Below are 9,026 nucleotides of genomic sequence, written 5' to 3' on the forward strand. Positions count from 1 at the left end.
TCTGAAGGCCTTGTTTTCACTCCAGATTTTTCCATCTCCCACCCAAATGGCTGATTCACAGGAAGAGTAGTTTAATGTACAAACATTATCAACAAATGGAAATGTAATGAAGAAAAGGATGGGCAAGATATCATTCAAATATATGATGCCTGGTTAAACAGGATGGCATTGCACATTTCACATATATTATGGCTGGCTAAAAGACATGAGACTGCATAATTCCCATATATGATATAGAAACTAAATAGGTGGCATTACAGAACATGTCTAAACTAAGCAGATGACATATATGATGTCAAAAGTAGGCACTGCAAGGCAACATATGCATGATATGACTAACATCATCATGCCAAGGTAGAGCAAACACCTTGGGGGGTAAATAGGAGTGGTCAGCGGCGTCTGAATACGCCTCAGAACAGATATCTTCCTCTGGATTACAATCTGGAGAGGGGTGGGGAGGGTTTGCCATTGAACCCACCATGGAGCGATGTCTGCATGACATTGTATTGCCGCGCAAAACTCTTCTCTTTTTCTCTACATGTTCAGCATGACTGTGTACAATATCTGACATGCATACGAAAAAAATATGGTGAGATTATGTAAGGAGAGCATGCAGAAATTTAGAGTGATGGTAACAACCTGTGGATCGACGTTTTTCCGTTGAACCAAAATAGCCCTAATGGATCGACGTGAATGTATAATAATAACTGACGCAACAAGTGTACAACCTCTTTGCCGTAGCCGTGTCGACCTCAGCATCATTGGGTTGGTCGCTGAAGCAGTTGAGGCAGAGGTGGCTGTCGGAGGTGTGGAGGAAGGTCTGAAGAATCTGTAGACGGCGTCCAGGGCACTGCTCTGTTGTGATGGATCGTTCTGTCGTTGGAGCAGCTCCGGTGAGCCGTAAGACATCAAGGCTGAAGCAGCACAAGACAAACATCGTCAATCTCAAGTGGGATTCTAATAGCATCTCCAATAGATGATGAAAAATGGATGTAAAATTAACATCACCAAAAACCACCTGACTACAAGAGATGAGGTAAAAACTGTTGACTCTGAACTTAACTGTCGAAACTGAAATTAACTGTGGAATCTGAATGCTACTATCGAAACTGAACGCAATGGCAGCAGAGAGACATTTGACATGTAGTTTAGGGAGGGCCTGCAGTTCATCTTCAACCTGCACACCCCTGAGCCGCCTGCCACCACCGGCCGAACCGCCGGCCCCAGCGCCGCCTCGCCGCCCCGAAACAACTCGCCACCGCCGCCCCGGCCAGCCCTCTAGCCCCCCCCCACCCTGAACCCTAACATAGATAGTGGGGTACCTCTCCGGCGAGCCCCCGTCCCCGCTGCGGGTGGTTCTTCCTTAACTTCGGTGAGCCCACCCCCCCTCCCCCAACCCCTGAAAATCAACTGACCCAAAAGTCAATTCAGTCGACTGAACTATGGCTTAATCGGAGCAGAGCAGCATCACGAGCGAGGGGGAGAGCAGCAGCAGCAGCTGGACGAGCGAGCGATCGAGCGAGAGCCGGAGCAGAAGCAGCAGCGCGAGTGAGCGAGCGAGAGCCAGAGCAGCAGCAACAGTAGCGCGAGCGAACGAGCGAGAGCCAGAGCAGCAGCAGCAGATCCGGCTGGTATGGCCGCCGCCGCCGAAGGGGCCTCGCACTGGGGGAGAGCCACCGTGGAGATGTCGCCCGCGGCACCGGCTTCAAGGTAGCCGCTCCATGGCGGTGCGGGATGGAGCATTGTCATCGCCAGGAGGTCGAGTTAAGGAGAAGGTGTGATGCGATGAGTGTACAACCTCTTTGGTGGCGCCGAGTAGGCCTCGGCTTCATCCGAGGAGTCGGTGACGATGCTGCGGTTCCGGTGGAGCAGGTTAAGGCGGCACTGTGGGGATGGAGCAGCCGCGATAGACGAGGCGATCGTCGGAGCAGCTCCTTGGAGGTGGAGGACGGGGCGGCTGAACCGGCGGGACGGCGAGATGGACGACGGATCCTCATCCGGGGAGGTGGACGAGGGACATCGAGTTGTTGCGGTGGATGACGTCATCAGGGAAGAGGCTCCGGCTGGGCAGCGGTGACGTGGCGGACGGAGGAGGGTGGGGTTTCGCGGCTAGAGCGAAGAGGTTATGGCGGCCTGGGATTTCGAATGGCGAAAAGGGGGCGATGGGAGGGGGTGAAGCATGACTTAGGGACGCGCTTGTCCAAAATGTAGGGTGTGTTACAAAAGTACCCCCCACTGATTTGAACTAGCGGCCTTTTCGGCTCAGGGTTAGAAGGGGGATTTCACGTGTCGGGATTTGGCAGCTGGAGGGAGTTTTCGCGCGCGTTGTAATTTCGGGATAGCAAGGCACGGGTTGTGAAGGCGCCAGTTTTGGGAGCACGATATCTAAATTTTTGGGATATAACAAGACGCGGGTTGAATTTTAGGGACAAGCCTAACATGTAGTAATATTGTACTTGTACGTACCCAATCAATTCGCACTTCCCTCAACCAAAAAGAAAACAAAAAAATAAAACTATTCACACCACACAAAGAGAGAGTCTTGCCCCGTTTTACTATACAAATGCTATTCAAAGCTACTCCCTCCTTCCATCTATATAGGGCCTAATGCGTTTTTCGATGCTAACTTTGACCAAATATTAGAGCAATGATATATGACAGGTTCTTTCCATGATAAAATTTTCACATTGTGCATGTCATGTACTATTAATCTTGTCAATAGTCAAAGGCGGTCTTAAAAATCTCATTACGCCCTATATAGATGGAAGGAGGGAGTATGAATCCATGTTATGTCCGATTAATTTTTTTTGCTTTGCTGTATAATGCATGTAACCTACTCATACCAACATTTTAGTGCATTCCAAATGTCTATACTACCGTTGCAATTCGAACTAAATTTGAATTCGTTTCTCTATTTCAATAAGAATCTACAATCATGATTGTTGCCAACTTCAACCATCATAGTTTCCTTGCTATCCGCCAGATATAAATCGGACGGCCTATAATGCAGGATGGCAGGCACACCATCATCAACAACTCCGTTTTTTATAAGAGTAGAGATAAAATATATTAAATGTAGTATAACATGTTCATAAACACACCATGTGTATCACCATTATATATATTCACACATACGTCGGTTTAAAACACTATGATAAGTTCTTCAAATATCTGAATTCGCTTTTTATAATGAAGTATATATGATCACTATTCGCCTTTTACACCCACACAACCCTCTTATCTTTGTAGCTAGCGCTAACTTTCTCTTGTGCATGCACACGCCCGCATCGATCCCTCTCACCCTCCCTCAGCATTCTCTAGCTCCATCATGCAAATTCGTCTTTTCACTTTAGGTCGTTCACCCATGGTGTGTGTAGGCCCCCCGGCTCCTTCTTTACGGCACACATTGATCGATATGCCTCTCTAGGCAGGTGTGCCTAGCCCAAACACAAGATTCCCCTCTTCTCTTGTCACCGTCCATGCCTCACTCCCACCACTCTTTTCATCGTTCTCGTACTTGCACACTCCTCCCCGCTCGATATAGTATGCCTCTCGTACCACCTCCTACATGCATCCCTCTATCTCTATCCTTCTCCTCGTGCCTCATTTGCTTCTAACACACACATGCATGTATACCGATCGATCTCCCAACATATACCTGGATCAACTTTAACTACCCCTCCCCCATCGATCGACGTACCTCACAAGTTATGTATCTCCGTTCTCTAACAAAGGGCGATTGATCTTCCTATGTAGTTATGTCTGCTTACCACAGCCACATCGTCCCCCATCATCATTCGTGCATGCCTCCTGACCCGTCTCTCACACGCACGTGCACAGACAACAAGCAGCCATCTCCTCTCTTATTGATATTGCGGGCGTGCCCTCCGTTTGTCTAGCAAGACTATCCCACCATTTGTTAGAAGCAACTCCACTACCACCCCCTCCAACACTCTAGCTCTGTCTCTCTCCCAACCTTATTCCTCTCAAGCACATATGCATGGATGCCGATCGATCTCCCTTAATACATGAGACAGATCAATCTCCTTAATACATGAGGTAGGCCTCTCTCCTCCTCCACACATATACCAGCCATTGTACCTCTATAGTTAATTGGGCCTCCCTCTTCCCCCACCACACATCGATAGTCGAGCGTTGCAGGTAGGTATCCATGCCACAGAGACAAACTGCACATGTCCCCTCTCACGTTCCAGTAGGCCAGCCACTCTATATCTTTGACGTGGGCACACACAAATTCGATGGCACTCTTTATCGATCGCGCGCACACACACACACATCATCCCTCTTTTCGATTCTATGGACACCTCAAGCCGGTGATACCTCCACTCTCTTCTCGTGGATCGCCCCCTCTATATATATGTTATATCCAGGACTCTATTTCACACACATTGCATATGTTACTTTTTTGATTGAACCCCCCCTCAAAAAAACTCTCAAGAACCCACACACTATATCTCTCAAGGTTTGTATCTCTCTCACACAACCCCACGTAGGTGGTGTACGTATACAAGAAGAGAATAGGTGCACCATGCACGTACTCACGCTTCATGCCCAGCCACACCCGCGCGGGTACACGGTGGAGCTCATTTCTTTACGAAATGGCAGTCCACGTGCTAATTTGAACGCCTGTAGCGGTTGTTTACCTAGGGAGGTCGTGTCCCACGCCTGCACGAAACAAAGTTCAACTTGACGCGTTGCCGCATTATTTTTAAATAAAGTTAGAATGCTCAATGGCACGTACACAGAATATAAAATGATTTTTATGGAGAAAAAGGTAGTCCGCTCACTATATACAATGGGGCCTTGCGTGCCTGGTTTGTCGCTCTTCAGAGTATCTCACACAAGGCTGCAGTGGCCTCTCTCTCTCTCATCATTCGTCACTAATCCGGCCGCATCCCGTCCGCCGGGGGAAAGGGAGTGCGGTGGCCTCTCTCTCTCTCACCGTTGATCACTGATCCGGCCGCATCCCGTCCGCCGGGGGAAAGGGAGGAAGTGCATCGTTTCTCCGTTCGACGGTGCCAAGGCAGCACGTCTCGATCTGCGGTACACGCCGTTCTCTCTGACCAAGCTCCGGCGCGGCAGGGCCTACGCCACCTGCTCGCAGATTCCGCCCGCCGCCGCTAACCTAGTTACATCCCGACGACCTCCAGGTATCCCCTCCGGCCTTGCTCCACTGCCCGTCTTCCCACGTCGCTGCATGTGGATCTTCCATAGTTCTTTGCCCAAAACGTAACTCGTCCGGCGTACTTTCCATATTGCATTCTCGTCCTCACACCATTTTAGACAAACACAACCGTGTTGTTATCTTCCCTTAGGGCAAGGAATATGCTTCTTTTTTGTTGTCGCATGTGTCATCAAGTGTTATTGGCCAGTAATTGTTTCATTTTTACGTCTTCTTTGCAAATAGGGCTATCCATTTCACCTCGTTGCTATTGCGACCTTTTGGTGAACTGAACAAATCACTTTTTTCTTAAGAGTGTTTTGTGCAGTTGTACTAAAATGTCACATGGGCAACGTCTCTACATTTCAGTGCGACTGCACAAAGGGAGATTGGTTTTGCTCTATCCTCCTCATCCAACTCCGAGCCTAATCTTCTCCAACTAGTTAGTCTTAAAAGAGACTGCAAAGGTGACCGGCTTCTATTTATGTGTTTATTGTTTCATCAGCAGTCCTCTATTATCGTAATCACACTTAATATCTTTGGAACAGGGACGCTCAGCTCTATTTTAGTGGAACTGCACAAAATGATCAGAATGTTGCATGCTCTAGACAACTACTTTTTCCCCAACATGCCTTGTTGATTTAGATAGAGCTGGGGGGACGTTGCTGCCAATGAAAGCATGGATCAATTTTAATGTAACACCTTCTCACAACTCTGTCTTCAGTTGTGATGTAATTATTAGCTCTGATCTACTAATAATTGACATGCATTAGCAAGGAAGTTAGTTTTTTATTGTTTCCGAAAAAGCATCGATGGCAAGACATGCGAAACAGAAGCTGGAAGCTCACACCATTATACAATTTCATGTCTCGCTGGAAAATTATTTGTATAGTACGTCAATTATGTAAACAAATGATGGAAGCTTGATAGCATTTCCAGAAGCCTCTTCATCATCCGGGTCCATGTGCCATGCACAAAATTATACTCCTTCGTTCCTCAATATTTGTCTTTTTACAAATTTCAAACGGGCATATTTTAGAGTGTATATTCACTCATTTTGCTTCATATGTGTACTCCCTTCGTTCCTACACATTCTATTCGTCTTTCTAGAGATTTCAGCAAGTGACTACATACGGAGCAAAACGAGAGAATCTACACTCTAAAATATGTATATACATCCGTATGTGCCAGTCCATTTGAAATCTCTAAAAAGACAAATATTTGAGTAGTCACTCGTTGAAATCTCTAGAAAAACAAATATACTCCAGAGTATATTTAAGAACCGACGGGGTAGTGCACAACCGCATGGGAGACTCAGCCCGATCGTTGCACCGCATTAATAGTGAGTAATGAGAAGTCAAATCGTAAGCCCCACCTTTCCCACTGCAAGTTGCTCTAAAGAAGCAACCATCAATATGCTCTTCTTTGAATCCGCTCATACTACTCCATCCGTCACTGTTTATACAGCGCGCTTCAGAAAAAAGAAAAAAGATCTGTGGGACCTAGGCGACTAGCGGTCGGCCTGAAAATAGCATTGGTAGTTATAGCACGGTGTCTATTACTAGTAGAGGGAATAATGCGTACACACATGCATGCAGTGCTTCCATCCCGGGTACACACATGCATGCACTTACTCCATTCCGTAGTTATATGGAGAGAAAATTGTGGACTTGATTGCGGTTACCGCGCCGTAATTAATTAAGCATTAAACCAAACGCGTCTAAAGTCTCTCTGGTGGTGGAAATGCATTGAGAGAAATGCATCATAATGAAGCGCACCCTGTAAACTGTGACGGAGGGAGGAGGAGTATGAAGGTTCAAAACCAAGTACGCGTATGGCCAGTCGGTCAACGCACCTCGTCTTGGCATATCATTGACATGTGGGACAGTAGTGTGAGCAAACCGATCTCAATTGACGGCAAAGACCCAATCCGCCGTTCCTTGAGAGAGACGAGGAGCGAGAACATACAGACGAGTTCACATGGAGGCCAAGATATATTCGAGCATGGTTGGTTGATCGATATCATTCATAACATGTTGATGTTGGGCTGCCGTTTTCCGCCCTTCTCCTGAATAAACATGTACTTTATCAGAGATAAAAAGAAATAAGAGTACAAACGCTCCACCATGCGGTTCTAGTAGTAGTACTACTCGTACTACTACGCTTGGCTCTTCGCCTCTTCGTGAAGTCGAACAATGATGGTACTCCGCATGTTGGGTACTACAGTGTATGCCTCTGACAATCTGACACTGAACCGACTGATGCATGTCCACCTAGGGTAGGTTGCTTTAGTGAAAAGGCGTAAGCGAGCTTCACCTTGTCCTGCAAGCTTCTCCTCGTTCTGAGAGTTGACGGGACACACCAAAAAGTAGTGCTAGTCCTGAAGGAAATATGCCCTAGAGGCAATAATAAAGTTATTATTTATTTCCTCATATCATGATAAATGTTGATTATTCATGCTAGAATTGTATTAACCGGAAACATGATACATGTGTGAATACATAGACAAACATAGTGTCACTAGTATGCCTCTACTTGACTAGCTCATTAATCAAAGATGGTTATGTTTCCTAATCATAGACATGTGTTGTCATTTGATTAATGGGATCACATCATTAGGAGAATGTTGTGATTGACTTGACCCATTCCGTTAGCTTAGCACTTGATCGTTTAGTATGTTGCTATTGCATTCTTCATGACTTATACAAAGTTCCTACAACTATGAGATTGTGCAACTCCCGTTTACCGGAGGAACACTTTGTGTGCTACCAAACGTCGCAACGTAACTGGGTGATTATAAAGGTGCTCTACAGGTGTCTCCAAAGGTACATGTTGAGTTGGCATAATTCGAGATTAGGTTTTGTCACTCCGATTGTCTAAGAGGTATCTCTGGACCATCTCGGTAATACTCATCACTTAAGCCTTGCAAGCATTGTAACTAATGAGTTAGTTATGAAATGATGTATTACGGAACGAGTAAAGAGACTTGCCGGTAACGAGATTGAACTAGGTATTGGATACCGACGATCGAATCTCGGGCAAGTAACATACCGATGACAAAGGGAACAACGTATGTTGTTATGCGGTTTGACAGATAAAGATCTTCGTAGAATATGTAGGAACCAATATGAACTTCCAGGTTCCACTATTGGTTATTGACCGAGAATAGTTCTAGGTCATGTCTACATAGTTCTCGAACCCGTAGGGTCCGCACGCTTAACGTTACGATGACAGTTTTATTATGAGTTTATAAGTTTTGATGTACCGAAGTTTGTTCGGAGTCCCGAATGTGATCACGGACATGACGAGGAGTCTCGAAATGGTCGAGACATAAAGATTGATATATTGGACGACTATATTCGGACACCGGAAGTGTTCCGGGTGATTTCGGAGAAAACCGGAGTGCCGGAGGGTTACCGGAACCCCCCCGGGAGAGTTAATGGGCCACATGGGCCTTGGTGGGAAGAGAGAGGGGCGGCCAGGGTGGGCCGCGCGCCCCCTCTCCCTCTGGTCCGAATTGGACTAGGAGGGGGGCGGCGCCCACCTCTTTCCTTTCCCCCTCTCCCCCTTCCTTCCCCCTCTTAGTAGGAGTAGGAAAGGAGGAATCCTACTCCTACTAGGAGGAGGATTCCTCCTCCTTGGCGCGCCCCAAGGGGCCGGCCGGCCTCCCCCCTTGCTCCTTTATATACGGGGGCAGGGGGGCACCCTAGGAGACACAAGTTGATCTACGAATCGTTCCTTAGCCGTGTGCGGTGCCCCCCTCCACCATATTCCACCTCGGTCATATCGTCGCAGAGTTTAGGCGAAGCCCTGTGCCGGTAGAACATCATCATCGTCACCACGC

The sequence above is a fragment of the Triticum dicoccoides genome, chromosome 4B (assembly GCF_002162155.2).
Source record: "Triticum dicoccoides isolate Atlit2015 ecotype Zavitan chromosome 4B, WEW_v2.0, whole genome shotgun sequence".
Lineage (NCBI taxonomy): Eukaryota > Viridiplantae > Streptophyta > Magnoliopsida > Poales > Poaceae > Triticum > Triticum dicoccoides.